The sequence below is a fragment of the Peromyscus maniculatus genome, chromosome 2 (assembly GCF_049852395.1).
Source record: "Peromyscus maniculatus bairdii isolate BWxNUB_F1_BW_parent chromosome 2, HU_Pman_BW_mat_3.1, whole genome shotgun sequence".
Lineage (NCBI taxonomy): Eukaryota > Metazoa > Chordata > Mammalia > Rodentia > Cricetidae > Peromyscus > Peromyscus maniculatus.
In genome coordinates, this window is record NC_134853.1 from 138,961,866 (window position 1) to 138,977,627 (window position 15,762).

The window sequence follows — 15,762 nt, forward strand, 5'->3', positions numbered from 1 at the left end:
CTTCACACTTATAAAAAAATCTTCCTTTTTCTTTTTCAAATTATATCTCTTTGTCTCTCATTACTCTGTCTCTCTGTCTGTCTCTGTCTATCTCTCTTTCTCTGTGATGTGTTCCTGTGGAGGTCAGAGGACAACTTTGTGGAGTTGGTTCTCTCCTTCCATTTGTATGTGGGTTCTGTGGATTGATGTCCCTAGGCTGGCACTGTGGGGCAGCTAGTCCCTTTACCCCATGAGCCACCCTGATGGCCCACCTTCAGAGTTTCCATACTTCTTAGTACTTTCCTGAAAACTTTACACAGTCACCACAGGCCAAGTCATTGCAGAGAATCCAGTCCTGCTGGCAAGCCTGGTGATGGCCTTGGCATGCCCATGGCCTCTTCATTCTGTGCATCCCTCCTCTCACTGTTTCCCTGAGCTCCTTTCTTCTCATACAGGCCATAGCTTGTGAGTCTGTGCTTGGGCTCATTTTTCTTTGCAAACCCAAGGAACCATGAATCATGCCAAAGCCATCTTTCTTGTCACCATCAAACAGTTATGAATCCAAACACAAAGATGATGTCTGGTGTGGTCTCTGACATCCTGTCTACTTCCTTCTAAATTTCCTGTCTTGGGTAAGGTGAAGGGCAGGGCTTGTCATATGTTTCCTTTGAAGGATGGTTGTGAATTTCTTGGTGAGCATTCTTTCTATGCATTCATGATGATGGTGGGTCCTCAGACAGCCAAGGAGAGGGACCCCCCTTACCCTTAAACAGTAACCAAGGTAGATATTATTTCTTTTCTTTTCCAGTCCCTTCCATTTCCCTTTCTATCTTTCTTTCTTTCTTTCTTTCTTTCTTTCTTTCTTTCTTTCTTTCTTTCTTTCTTTCTTTCTTTCTTTCTTTCTTTTTCTTTCTTTCTTTTTTTGGAAGGGTCTCTCTGTATCCAAGGTTGGTCTAGAAGTCAGCATATAGTTGAACCGTATACTGGTCAGCCTTGAACTCAAAGCAATTCTCTTGCCTCAGCATCTTGAGTTTTTGGATTATAGGCGTGAGCCTCCAGGCCTGGCTTGAAATGCCACCTAAATTAAAGATATCACTACATCGTCTTCTGGCCATAGTTGCCACTGACAAGAAGCTCATCGGGACCCTTCTGGCTTCTTTTGTTTTTGCCTTTTCTCATGGTGGCTTTTGGATTTTCTTCTTACCACCAGTGACCTGCACTGTGACTACAATGTGCTGTGTCTGTCCACTGAGAGTTCTTTCCATCAGAGGATGTCTGCCACCTACATCTGTGAAAACTCTCAGTTCTGGGCTGGCAAGATGGCTCAGTGGGTAAAGGTGCCTGTCGCCAAGCCTGACAACCCGAGTTCAATCCCTGGGACCCACATGGTGGGAGGAGAGGACTGACTCCCACAGTTGTCTTCTGACCTCCATGCATGCCATGAGCACACAGACAGACAGACAGACAGACACTCATGTACATACACACACACACACACACACACACACACACACACACACAGAGTAGGTACACAAAATAGGCATAGCATCAATAGCCTTAATATTAAAAAAAATCCTAAAAATTAATAACATGCTACCTAAGAGACTTAAATTCTTATACCAGTTTATAGACAAAATACACACAGCCGGCCATCCCAGGATGGAATGATGCTTAAGTTCACAGGCTATCAGAGCACTGCACATTAAGTAACAACAACAACAACAACAACAACAACAACAACAACAAATTCTCAGCTCTGGTTGGTTTGTTTGAGGCAGGCTCTCAGTTTGTAGGCTGGCTTTGACCTTGTGATCCTCCTGCCTCAGCATCCCAAGTGCTGTGACTACAGTCACCAGGTCCAGCTCCAAAATTCTCAGCTCTCCTCTCTTCTGATATCCATTGTCCATCATCTTCTCCAGCCTCGTCTTTTGGAACACCAGCCAGATATGTGTCAGAGTTTCTTAGTTTAGCTCCCTTATCTGTTAATGACCCTCCTAAAACCCCTTTACCACTCAGCTCCAGGCTGGGGGGGGGACGACGGGGGATGGGGGTGGGGTGGGGATGGGATGGGACTTCACAGCTGTTTATCAGTTGACTGCCATCCTCTTTGAAAGACAACTAGGACTCGCCTTATTTGTTTGAGATTCAGTTTTGAAAGTGAATTTTTTTTTAGTCACAATATATGTTTGTTCCTTCTCCCCTTAAAGCCCACCTGGTATTGCTCCACTCATGCCTGCTTTGTGTTGTGTTACTTCTAGTCACAATCAATGGAAGCAACTCCTGGGAACGTTTTAGATAAAGTTGTCGTAGCCCGTTTTACAAAATTAATTTTATCAATGAGTGTTTCATGTTTCAGTCAGTGATTTTGATGACTTCCTAGACTGTGCTCTTTAATATGAAGTTTCTTGAAGTGTACGGCTATAGTTTGGAAAATACAGTGTGACTGTATGGTGTGTGCTCATGTACATATACATGTGTGCATTTGGCTTTCTGGTCTCACCCTGTTTGTCTAGAACTTTGGAGCATTTGCTCTCTAGATCTAGAGGGTCTGTCTCTAGGATAGTTCCAGGTGGGGTTGGCTCTGTGGTGACCCCGGGGCTAGCAGTGGGCTTGTCAGACATCAGGTGGCTGCTCTTGGGGCTCTGTATCCTGGTAGAGGTCTGACTGTAGCAAGGAGAGACCCATTCCCACCCCTGGCTTTGAGCAGCAAGCCTGCCTCTGATCCACTCTTGCGCCCAAAGCATGCTATGTTCTCATTACACGCAGGAGCCAAGGCAGAAGCTGCCACTAGGTGCTTGTGGCCCGGAACACGTCAGTCTGGTGGCCTCAGACCTGTTCACCATTCTAATTCATTTTTGCTCTCGCCAGTGGGGATGTCGATCTTTCTGCTTCCTTTTCTTTGTTTTATCAGCCAGCGCCATGTGTCTGGAGTGAAGGGGGCAGATGAAAGCGTTCTCCAGTACTTCACCTGGACTGGAAGTCTGTGTCTCTGTAAAGATTTTCATGCTGATAGTTCATACCTTTAGCTCACACCAGCTACATGCTTAAAGTAGTCTATTTATTAAAATAATTTAGCTGCCATTTATTACAGAAAGACATTACAGCATCTGTATCGTTAAAGCAATCGTAAGAGGCTCTTTTCAGTGAGTCCTTCTGGGCTCCTCAAAGAGCTTGGTGTTTCCCTCAGCCCAGGGGCCTGAAGGACACTAGGATTCTAATGCTGAGCTAGGTTCAGCCAGAGTGCAACCTGTTTGCCACCAGAACGCAGCCAGCATCCCACACAGTGGCCAAGCAGCTTGGGGACCCCTGGGAGCCACCCGGTCCTGGCCCGGCATCCCGGCTCCCTTTGATGACTACTCATGGCAAGCCACACAACCTTCCAAGACCCGTTTCATATTAACGATGCCCCGTGTCTAAGGTGCCTACACACAGCACCTGGCACACAGGAAGAGTGATACGTGTTCGCCACAGCTATCATTATGGTTCAATCATGCTTTTAGATGTCATTAGCTTTGGGAAATCAAACAGCCAAACCGTGGGGTTCTGACCCAGACAGAAAGTCCATTTGAAAACAAAACAGAACAACAAAGCAGCCTTGCTCTTTCCCAGATGTCACGTGTTGTCCAGGCAATGAAAGTCACAGCACTCTCAGCCACACACAGCTATAGTAGACCACAGGAAGGAATCAAACTCAGGTTGGGTTTTCCAGACTAATAATTTTAATCAAATTTGCCTTAGCTCCTGGTGGTCAAAATAGCACCTACAGATTTTTCCATAGCTATGAATCAAAAATCTGACTAAGAGAGAATATGAAGTTCCTGCCTTTCGCACCATGGAAATATTCTCACCTCCACATTATTTACTTTCCCATTTTTTCCCCCAGCACTTTCCACTAATGAAGAGACAGTTTCCTTCTTCACTCCCAAGTTTCAAAAATGTCCTGACAAACTGAAGGATGATGTCAACCTGAGAACTTTGGGGTGACGTGATTCCTATAAATACTGTCCTGTTAGACCAGGGCTCCGTGACTCAAGTGGCCTAGTTAAATGATTTAAGCTAACCTGTTTGGCCCCTTGGACTCATAAAACCAAAAGCCCAGGGATTCAGTTTTGAAAGGTGCCTTATTTAACTTGCTTTTAAATATAGCACACTCAAGCTTTGTGTATTTGACATGACAGGCACATTGACGTGGGGGCGGGGCTTAGCAAGTGTGGCGAGGAAGTGTGCCCAAACCAGCAAGGTGCAGGTGTGGCAATTCCTCTCTTGTTCCCAAGAGAGTCAGCAAGAGGGGGAGGAGAGGCCAGGGAGAGTTCTGCTGAAGGGAGAGGAAGGGTCGTGTCTCCTAGGACTGGATTCTTCCCACATTCAGGAGAAGGGTCAATGTCAGAATGTTGTGTGGGGCTGTAGGAACCTAGACATTGCTGTGGCATTAAGGACCTCTTCACAGACTTTTACTTCACTGTAAACACTGGCTGCCATGGTTAGCAGCTTGCTATTGCTCGGGCTTTCAAGGTGAACTCCATCAAAGAACTGATGAACCCATCTGGGAAGGCTGGGAGGCTGACCAGCCCTCTCCTGTCAGCCCTGAAGGTTTAGAGGGACTTTGCCAAGCTCCGTGGTTAAGTGGGAAACGGGGAGTTATCAGCTTTCTGGCCTTGTTAATTGCCAAGGAAGAATGTCAAGAGAATATCAAGAAGGGAGCCAAGGACAGAACCCAGGAAGGTCGGAGAACTTTATTTGTTTGTAAATGTGCAGACTGGTGTTTGACTTGGCCGTCTTCTGTTCTCTCGTGGATGCTTAGGCCCTGGGTTCTATTCTCCAGGGATGGAAGTCTGGACCCATCCAGAACCTCCCACTGGAGTATGTGTCCTCCCAGCATGCTCTCTGCTCCTGTTTGATGGCGCTCCCTGCTTACAGACTGTTTTCTGGTCTGTGTTCGGAAAACTCCTATTGCTGTGGTCCAGATCGGCAGTGGGTGTCCCAAAGACGCTCATGTGGGTCCCTGGGAAGGAGCGATGACAAAGACAGCTAGCTCATCTGGGTGGAGCGGCTGCGCAGCACCGAGAGCCGCCGCCGTCCTTGGATGGCTTGGATGGACTTAACCCCGCCACTCGCTTATTCTGCAGTGCTCGGCAAGTTCCCCAACAGAAGCTGTGCGAAGTTATTTTGAGAATCAAATAACTTAACCTACATTTGCATGGGCGCTGCTCTGGAGCACACAACAGATGCTCTGGCGGTCCCGAATCCGCTTTTCCTCCCCTCTCCCCCTTACCTGATATGCGATAGCCCATGTCAGTACGCTTGGTAGAATTTATTTGGGGATGGAACCCCAGCTTAATCAAGACAAACGACAAACAGAAACTCTGGGGCTCATTTTCTTGTGTGATTGCAGAAGCCATGCCCAGTTCCATCCAGGGTTCCCACAGTGTGTGCAGATCCCAGTTTTCCTCTTTTCTTTTCTGGGCTCTGCTTTTTCAGTGATTATTTAGTTCCCAGGGTTATTTAGCCAAGGTTCCAGAATTTTATCCAATTAATTTTCATCAGCCTGGCTTAGGTCCCATGCCCATCCCTGAGGCCTGAGAGGAGTAGTGTTCTGAGAAGCGTGTCTCTCTCTCTCTCTCTCTCTCTCTCTCTCTCTCTCTCTCTCTCTCTCTCTCTCTCTCTCTCTCTCTCTCTCTCTCTGTGTGTGTGTGTGTAACTCCTCTGAGCTGAGGGTGGGAGCACCCTTACCCAGTCCATCTGTACCAAGAGAAGTCAAGAGGTGGATTCTCAAGGGAACTCAGGACACTGTGACCAGAAGCAGATGAGCCGGTGATGGGCTGAGAAGACCACCAGGTGTCTGGCATCGACTTAATTGCAGTGAGGCAAGACAGGCATTTTCTGCCTGGTGGGCTTTCTAAGGTCCTAGCGGAGTGGGCAGGCGTCTCTTGGTTTGGGGCTTCCTCATTGTTTTACCGGTGCAATGGATCGGGAGGTACAGTTGGGGGATGGGGGGACCCAGTGAGCTCTATGAAGTGCTGGGGTTATGGTGTTCCTCCCAGTGTCCTGGAAGGAAAGAGCAGGCAGTCAGAGGTCATGAACATGGGGACTGTTGACACGCTCTGTAGTTAGGCAAGGGCCAGTGGTGCCTTCAGCATCCGGCCTGAGCAACAAGAAGGAAGGGAGTCACTAGTGGGATTTGGAGTGATGGAAGGGGGTCTAAGAGACTGAGCTTGACCTGGGAGAAGAGCGGTCACTTCCTGCCTCAGGCAAGGTTGGAAGGAAACCAGAGAATGCATATCGCAGCCCCTCTGTTCCCTTTTTCCATGCTCACACCTGCACATCCCATTGGCTAGCCCGTGGCAGAGTGTGAGCCCAGGTGATGTAGTTCCAGAGCAAGGCCAAAGGCAGAGAGTGGAGAGGCGCCAGTGAGGCCCGACTGTCCTGTGAGATTTGCTGTTTTGGAAGAAAAGACACTTGGCTTGTGATCAGTGGTGCTGGGAGTGGGAGTTTAGTCAGCGTCTCTGGCTAAATTCTGATTTATTCTCCTGCTTTTGGAAATGTAATAATCTCTCCATCAAAGCTCTATCTATCTGCCAAAATAATGCATGTCCTTTTGTACAAACGAAAGAATTACAGCTATTATGCAAACACTGAAAGGGGACCACATTTGCATGCAGAGAGGAGAAAAAGAAAAATCCTATTTGCAATGAAATTAATGATACCAACGTGGCAAAGAGACGTATGGGCACCCATTTAACACTTGGACAGGAACAGAACGAAGTTTCCTTGCCAACCCTGATGAAGTAATGGGGCCAAAAAGAAAATACTCTGAAATAGAGGCCTGGCTGGAATAAACCGGAATTGGGAATTTCTGGCCATTTGAAGACACCCTCGTCCCAACAAAAGATGGAAATAAAGGTTCTTACACAGACTAAGCATGAATATTAATGTTCTAGATCTGGTGCCTGCACCAAGTTCCTCATTAAGATGGGCATCGTCAGAGAGCTGTGAGCAGGCAGGATCTGGGCTGCTGGGTGGCCTGAGGAGGATGCGCTTTGCATCTGAAATGAGAAGGCAGGTAGATGGGAGAGGCTTAGAATATGTTTGAGTTCTGTTACACGGTGATGCATGATCACCAGGAAATAGGAGCCCGATGGATAAAGAGAATGAATCATTTATTCTGAAGAGGAAAGCTAAAGTGTCCCTGGAGGATATTCCATTCCTAAGAGGCTCCCCTGCATGTCAGTCCTCAGGTCATTGGAACACTCCCTGGGCATCTGGGGTCAGGACTGAGTGCACCCCATGTAGTCTCTTCTATCATCAGTGCTCAGCACAGAACAGGCACACTTGGGGCATGTTGGATTGAGGGCCTGGGGAAATGGTTCTGTGGGTAAAGTGTAAGCATGAGGACCTGAGTTTGGATCCTTAGAACTCACATAAAGTGGATATTTTAGTAGTCCTACAGTGAGGTGGGAGTCTGAGACAAGAGGATCTTGATTGCTTAGACCATCCAGGGCTGACTTAAGCAGTGGTGAACACCACAAGATCCTGTTTCAAACAGGGTAGAAGGTGAGGATGGACACGAAGACTTTTCTCTGACCTCCTCAGGTGCACCATGGCATGTATGTGCCTGTAGATGGACACATATGCACACACTATAAATAAAAAGCTTAAAAAATGTTGAGGAACTAGAGGGATGGTTCAGTGGTTAAGAGCACTGGCTGTTCTTCCAGAGGACTTGGGTTCAGTTCCCTGCACCTACATGGCAGCTCAAAACTGTCAGTAACTCCAGCCACAGGGAATATAACACCCTCTTCAGGCCTCCTGGGCACCAGGCATGCACACAGTGCACAGACATACATGTAGGCAGCACATCTATACATACAAAATATTTTTAAAAATTAAAAACATTGAATTGAGAGATACAATAATCAATGAATCATGGAACTCTAGTGTCCCAAGTAGCTACAGAGATAACCAATTATAATGGTTCTGAATGAATACATGTACCTAGGATGGGAAGTTGGGCAGGGGTGACTTGGAGAAGGATAAGGACGGTGAGGTCTATTTGGCTATCAATCAATCCATTCACTTCTCCAGTCCCACAGCTTACATAGGTACTAAGATCCAGCCAGAGGGATTTTTGTTTTTGTTTTTGAAGCAGTGTCTAGCTATTTATTCCAGAATGGCCTCAAACTTACAATCCTCCTGCTCCAGCCTCCTCTGGAATTCTGGGATCACAGGTATGCACCATACTTAGCTTGGGAACTTTATATTTTTAGATGCTCCTGAGGTGACATCCCCCTTACCAGCTGGAAAACCTTGCCCAATGCCCACAGCCCACTCACCCCCCAGTCCTTCCTGCTCCCATAGCTCAGCTGAAAACAGCTGCTCTTCATAGTTGCTTAGCAAGTGAAGTCCCAGGACTGCTCAGAAGTCATAGTGATGGTTTGTCTCCCAGGGCCCCACAGCCAGGCCATGCAGGATTGCTCCAGAGGAAATGGTGATGGACTTTCCTCAACCTCTGCTTCTCCAGCTCAGAATCAGGGTAAGGACTGGCAGATGACCTAGGTCAGGACTTGTTGGAGACAGGATGTCATTAGATGGTGAGACCAGCCCCTGGAACAAGTGTTGGGATTCCCTGGCACTTCCCCCACAAGTATGAAAAAGGTTGCATGCTCAATGTGATTAGAATAAAATTGGCCCCCATAGGCTCATATATTTAAATGCTTGGTCAGTAGGGAATGGTACTATAAGGTGTGTCATTGTTGGGGTAAGTATGGCCTTGCTGGAGGAAGTGTGTCACTGGGGGTGGGCTTTTGAGGTTTAAATGCTCAAGCCAGGCCCAGTGTCTCTTGTTCTCTTCCTGCTGCCTTCAGATCTGGATATAGAACTCTTAGTTACCTCTCCAGCACCATGCCTGACTGAGTGTTGCCATGCTTCCTGCCATGATGACAATAGACTAAACCTCTGAATGTAAGTCAGCCCCAATTAAATGTTTTCCTTCATAAGAGTTGCCCTGATCATGGTGTCTCTTCACAGCAATAGAAACCCCAACTAAGACACTCACCTTCCCAGGTTGAGTCAGATTCCATGTGCCTCTGTGGAGGCAAACAGAGCTTCTATTCTAGAAGCTTTCCCACTCCCGCTCTCACCAGGATTCCACAGTCTCTACACAGGAATTACCCTCATGATCATAGAATGTACTGGACTAAAAGACTGCCTTTCACCTCCTCCTCATCTGTAAAGCCAACAGAACACTGAGATTACTATTTTCCAGCTTAAGTAGGGTAGGATATGGAATCATTAGAAGCATAGATACTGTGAGTATACAAACCTAAATGGTATGGAAAACACACACACAACACACACACCACACACACACACACACACACACACACACACACACACACACACACACACAGAATGGTTGGATTCTGGAGCCAGATAGTGTGAGTTGAAATACATCCTATCACGTACTAGTTATGTAACATTTGGGAAATCAGTTTTCTGTGCCTTGGCTTCTTCATCTGAGAAATGAGATAACACCCTTGACTTCATGAGGTTGGTATAAGGATCAGTGAGGTACTCTATGCAAAATTCCTAGAACAGTTGCATACAGCAAGCACCAACTAATGCAACCTCTTATTAGCCTATCAAAGATGGTAGGCCTCAGGAGAGATGTGGCAGGTGGTAACTGTTCCTGCTTATTACAAGGCTGTGCACTGTTTAATAGCTGAAGATTGAAAACTGAAGCTGTCTTAGTTGTACGACTCTGGGTCAGGCAGAGTCTCTTTGAGAAAGGATGGCGTGTTTCCATAGGCATGTTGCTAATATATATTAGTGTGATTTTTCATTTCTTGAATCACAGAATCTTGAGCACTGGGAAAGAGCTTACAATTCATCTTGGTCTGAATAGAGAAGGAACTGACTTGCTCAAGGTTGCCCAGCTATCCGTGGCCTGGCCTCTAATTGCTAGGGCAGCATTCTGCCTGCTCATCACCATAGTTACTGTAACAGAGTGCCTGGTGATATATTTTATATCCACATCTGTAATGTACAGAGTTATATCCACACGCACAGGCATTGAGGTAGACAGCATGTTGGGCCTGTGAGGAGCCACAGGCATTTCATTGCTATGCACCTTGTTTTCTTCTTTGAAGGGAGGTGGGGAGGCTGTGTCCATGCAGCGGGCTCCTACCTACAACCAACAGAAAGAGCTTGGGTGGATCTGAGCCATCAAGAATTCAAAAGAAGGTTACCAGGCAGCTGGGAAAGCATGGGGAGCAGGTGAACCAGGCTTGGGAAATCCCAGCCAAGGTGAGACAGTCGTGAGGACACTGCGGGGGAGGGGGGGAGGGTGGGGGAAGCTGCTCTCCAGACATGCACAAAGCTGCTGCCACTGGGCTCTGACCCTTGGTGGCTTGGCTGCTCTGAGCGCTGTCCATCCCCTGCATCTTTGCTTCACTCTTATTGGTTCAGAGCTTCAGCACAAGTATCCCAGGAGCTGAGCTGGGTCAGACACCTAAGAGCCAGGGTGAGGGGAGTGGAGGTGATGGTGGGATGTAGAGATAAGGTACCCAAGAACAACCAAGAACTACAGAGGAGAATCTGTCCCTTTGTGTCCTCTCTAGATAGGACAGTGTTTGAATGCTGGGTAATTAAAAAAAAGTGAGAAAGGTTTATGGCCAGCAGGAAAGTTCTGAATTGGCCTATGGCCAACTGCCCAGCCTTCACACCTTCCTGGAGTCTGCACCTGTGCTCTGCCTGCTTTCTTCATTCCCTGAGAGAGGAGAGAAGATGGACTGAGCGAGACCACGGGGTCAAAAGATTTCCCCCTTCTGTTCATCTCTGTCACTAGCAGGGCATCCCTGAAGACCCCGAGTGTCTTCTATATGCTTACTATTGTTTTCTTGTGATAAAGGCCACGTTACATAAAAGTCACCATTCTGGCCATTTTAGAGTGTGTTATTCAGTGCCACTTAGTAGACTCACTGTGTCTTGTGACCATTGCCACTGTGCCATTCCAGAATGCTTCTGTCACCCTAAAACAAAACCTGCGCCCCAAAGCACTTGCTTGCTGCTGGAGCTCCTGGAAGCAAATCTTCTGCATTCTGTCTCTATAGATCGGCCTGTTCTAGAAATGTCACACAAATGCAACAGGACACGAAACTGCCTTACCATTGTGTCCCCTCCCTCACCCGTCTCTTCTCCATTTGGCATCTCACACAGCAAAGGTCAGTTCCTAGGCCCTTCCCTGAGGCTCACAGGTGGGAGGGGAGGCGGTGAAGCCAACAGGAGACTAAGGAAATCCCCAGACAGGGAAGGGAATGACTCAGTCAGTAAAGTGCTTGCCTTGCAAACATGAGGAACCCGGTTAGATCCCCAGAACTCAAGTTAAGAAACATTGTAGTGTGCACTCCTGGCCCCGAGGAGGTGGAGAGGGGCTGATCCCTCAGGGCTTGTTAGCCAGTGAGAGAAAAGGCAGATGGCACCTGAGGGATGGCACCCAAGGTTGTCTGTCCTCCAGCCCAACACACATGTGCAACCACCCTCCCTTCCAAAAGAATCCCTGGACAGACGACTAACTGGGGGTCTGATTAATCACAGAGCAGGAGGTGGCTTGTGGGAAATTCCAAGTGAGTTTTACCAGAATGGCGGTAGGTCAGGATGGATGGGAACAACATCAAAACACGTTCAGGCTGTACCACTGGCCTCTGCATGCCCTGCCTTCTCCATTCTGTCTTCCAGCATGGAGGGAGGACACTGAGGACGTACCTGGTCTTCTGAGGCTCAGGCAGTGAGCAGGTGCACCATAGGACCTTCCTTTCCCTGCGGCCTCCCAACAGCTTAACTAGAAAGAACACAGGTTGGGGGCTGTACCAGCAGCCAAGACAGTAATATTAGCCAGGGTGACAGGACATTGCAGAGACCCCGGAGTACAATAGCTTAAAGAAGCTGTAGGTGTGGGCTGGAGAGATGGCTCAGCATTTAAGACTACTTGTTGCTCCTGGGGAGGATCCAGGTTTGATTCCAGCACTTATATGGTGGCTTCTATCTTCCATACCACCAACTCCAAGGGATCCAATAACCTCTTCTGACCTCTGTGGGCACCAGACATTCACGTGGTGAACATACATGTACACAGGCAAAACAGTCATACACGTACAACAAACAAACAATTAAGAAACTCTGCCAGGTACTTGTTTCTCATTGGACAGTTCCCTGGAGTGAGTCGGGCTGGCAGGCAGCTCTGCCTGCCACTGTTACCCAGGCTTCAAAGAGGTCTCTGAGGGGTTGCCTGGGAGGCTCAGCTGGTGGGCTATGAAGTGGTCCTGTACCAGGCAAGGCTGAGCTCACCAGAGGGAGGCTGCGTCACTTCTGCAGCTACAGCCAGTCTCCTCCAGGTCAGCTCTCCTCTGACATTCAGGCATGGAAGGTCTCAGGTGGGGGTCCTTGAGTTCTGACACCACCTTCCTGGCCCTACCGGATATCAGTAACTCAGTGTCTAGGGATAGCCCTCGCAGGGATCTCTGCAATGTCCTCAGCCAGCACCCAGATGTGTAGGGACAATGGTCTGGCTGAGGTACTTGGTAGAGAAAAAGGTAAATTTAGAGAAAATGGTAAAGGAGGAAAGCCATGATTATTAGCTCTGGACTCATGGCAAGTGACTGGAAACCATTGCCACCATACTTCCCTATCTACACACTCCTTTATGTCTGCTTTATAGAAAGAATACTGCTGGTAGCCAACTTTGACATTTAGGTTCCAGCTCAGCCACCTGAAATGGCACTGTGCTTGGGATGCTTGCATCTGCCTGAGCATGGGGTAAGGTTTTCACCTTAAACAAAAACAAAGCTGGAAGCCAAAGGCATATAGAGCGGGCTGGACTGACCGCATAGGTTCAGCTCCTGTATTGATCTTTTCCTCCTCTGCTCATGCTTTTTCTGGGCAGCTGACCCCATCGGCTCAGCCGTTTGGACTTTTGTGAGGGTGAACTTTCCATTCATATCAGCCAACCACAGGCTGAGGCTGGGTCTTGCTCATCTCTTCTTCCTCTGGGAGGGGATGGATCTACACCTTTGCTGGTTACTCAGGGCCTTGTCTCTCCTGCCCAGGCCTCTGTAAGCGGTCTGTCATTGAAGTTTCTTCATTTGGGTCATATGGGGGCAAACTGTTCCCTATGGAACCAGATCTTCCCCACCCCGAACTCCCGAACAACTCTAGCAAAGGGGCACTGAGTGTCCCACTTGTTGCAGGGCATGAAGACCGTCTTTGGCATCCAATGACTCAAAACTGGGCTGAGGACCTGCCATTTCCAGGAATCATGTGAGGCCAGAACAGAGGACAGGAACCAGCTCTGTGCTCCTGTTTCTCTATTTCAAGGAAAGCAGCCAGCAGTCATTCCACCTTACCTCAGAACATGATCCAGGTGTCACTGCACAACACCTCTCAGGACCCCCCTCCCCCATGCTTCAGACATGGGCACCAATGATGACTGCATGTCCACATGCATTATTTTAGCAGGGCTGGAATCCAGGGGCCAGGAGGGAGAAACTAGTGTGGTTTGTCAGACAATTTATACCAACCTCAGGCTTCCGTGGAACTTAATCCCTTTAATTAAGTGACTGTTGGCCGCTAAATAACCATCCACAGTCTCTTTCCTCTGTGTCCTGTTGATATTGATAAACTAATGTGTGCTCTGGAGTTACTGGCTAATACATTATCACTTCTAGTCTCTGAAGGTGGCCAGTGCTGGGAGCGCAGATGTGAAAGGATGCTGGCCAGGTTAAGTGTAGGGTTCAGAGCTCAGATCTCATGGCTTGGGCCAAACAGTTTGAGTGGAAGGGGTCAGAATCCAAGTAAAAGCTCCAAAGCCTTGACTCAGTTTCCTGTTGGACATTCTACTAACTCACATGGCAAGGAAAAGGAATAAAATGACTTTAACAAGATACAGAACCAGACTAGGTGCCTAGCAAGGATGAGCGGATAAAGAAAAGGTAGTGTGTATACACTATGGAGTTTAACTTAGCATAAAGAAAGATGCAATTATGGCATTTGCAGGAAAGGGGATGGACCTGGAGATCATGACGTTAAGTGAACTAAGTCAGACTCATAAAGCCAAGTATCACATTTCTCTCGTTAGTTAATATGTTCATACTTTCTGTATATGCAACATCCGAACGTAGAAAGGAGACTGTGGAGGGAAGAAAGTGTCTAGAAGGAGTCAGGGGGCAATAAGGGAAGACAATGGGGAGACAAACTCTGCAACATTGCATGCTGTGTCTGTGTGGACTCTAGATTCAAATCTATCTATCTATCTATCTATCTATCTATCTATCTATCTATCTATCTATCTGCCTATCTATCTATCTATCTATCTATCTATCTATCTATCTATCTATCTATCTATCTATCCCTATCTATCTATCTATCTGTCTATCTATCTATCTATCTATCTATCTATCTATCTATCTATCTATCTATCATCTGTCTATCTGTCTATCTATCTATCCATCCATCTATCTATCTATTATCTATCTATCTGTTTATCTAATCTATCATCTATCTCTGATTATTATCTATCTATAGATAATAGATGATAGACACATCTACTTTCTACCAAGTCTATAATGTCTTTATTATCTACCTCTTCTATCTGTCTGTCTATCTATCTATCTGACCTGAAGTCATAAGAGGGACCATTCAAGGGTAGAGCAAGAGAGAAGAAGGGAGACAAGGCAGGATAATGGGGCGGGGGCAAATATCCAAAGTACAATGATATATATATATATATATATATATATATATATATATATATATATATATATATATATCTGAAAAAAGCATAACAAAGCCCTAAAACTATAAAATTAAAAAGCAATAATTAAAAAATTGCTTTTTAAGATTGAGACTGGGAAGATGGCTCTGGGGTTAAGAGCACTTATTGCTCTTATAGAAGACCTAGGTTTGATTCCTAGCACCCACATAGTGGTTCACAACCAACTGTAACTCTAGTTCCAGGGAAACTGATGCCCTCTTCTGACCTCTCCAGGCACACACATGGTATACACAAATACATACAGGCAAAACACTCATACACATAAAATAAAATAAATCTTAAAAGTTTTTAAATGGCTTTAAGACAGTCAGACCCAATTCCTGAAATTTGAGATGAGGTGAATAACAGCAAAATCATGTGGGTCATGGTCTCAGTTCCCAGCACCCACGTAGCAGCTTGCAACTGTCTGTAACTTCAAGGGCTTCAGCCACACATGGTGCACATATACACATCTAGTTAAACACTCATATGCATAAAAATAAAAATAAATAAATCTAAAAAAAAACTATATGAGGGAGGGCTAAAGAGATGGTTCCATAGTTAAGAGTACTGCTGTTCTTACAGAAGACTGGTTCATTTTAATTCCCAGCACCCACATGGCGGTTCACAACTGCCTGCAACTCTAGTTCCAAGGGATCTGACACTGTTTTCTGGTCTCTGAGGGCTGCTGTACACACATGATATCCATGAACCCACTCTCTCTCTCCCTTCCTCTTTTTCCTTCCCCCACCTCTCTCTCTCTCTCTCTCTCTCTCTCTCTCTCTCTCTCTCTCTCTCTCACACACACACACACACACACACACACACACACACACACACACAAATAATTAAAGAAAAATTGCATGGGTTAGAATAAAGATGAATGTTCAAATAAATTCTGCAGTTCTAGTGAAAGGAGAGTAGAGCCATGGATATCAGGAAGACCAACAAGAGATGTTTGAGGGCAACAACTTACCCCA

At 46.7% G+C, this 15,762-nt stretch overlaps 1 long non-coding RNA gene across 1 annotated transcript; it reads right to left on the minus strand.

Annotated features, from left to right (window-relative positions):
* Positions 1–4,697: 4,697 nt before the first annotated feature.
* LOC143271692 (uncharacterized) lies at positions 4,698–9,141 on the minus strand. Its single transcript, XR_013048883.1, has 3 exons — positions 9,032–9,141; positions 6,888–7,022; positions 4,698–4,981 (listed from the first exon to the last, which is right to left on the minus strand). It is a non-coding gene; the product is annotated as an uncharacterized LOC143271692 (long non-coding RNA).
* Positions 9,142–15,762: the final 6,621 nt, after the last annotated feature.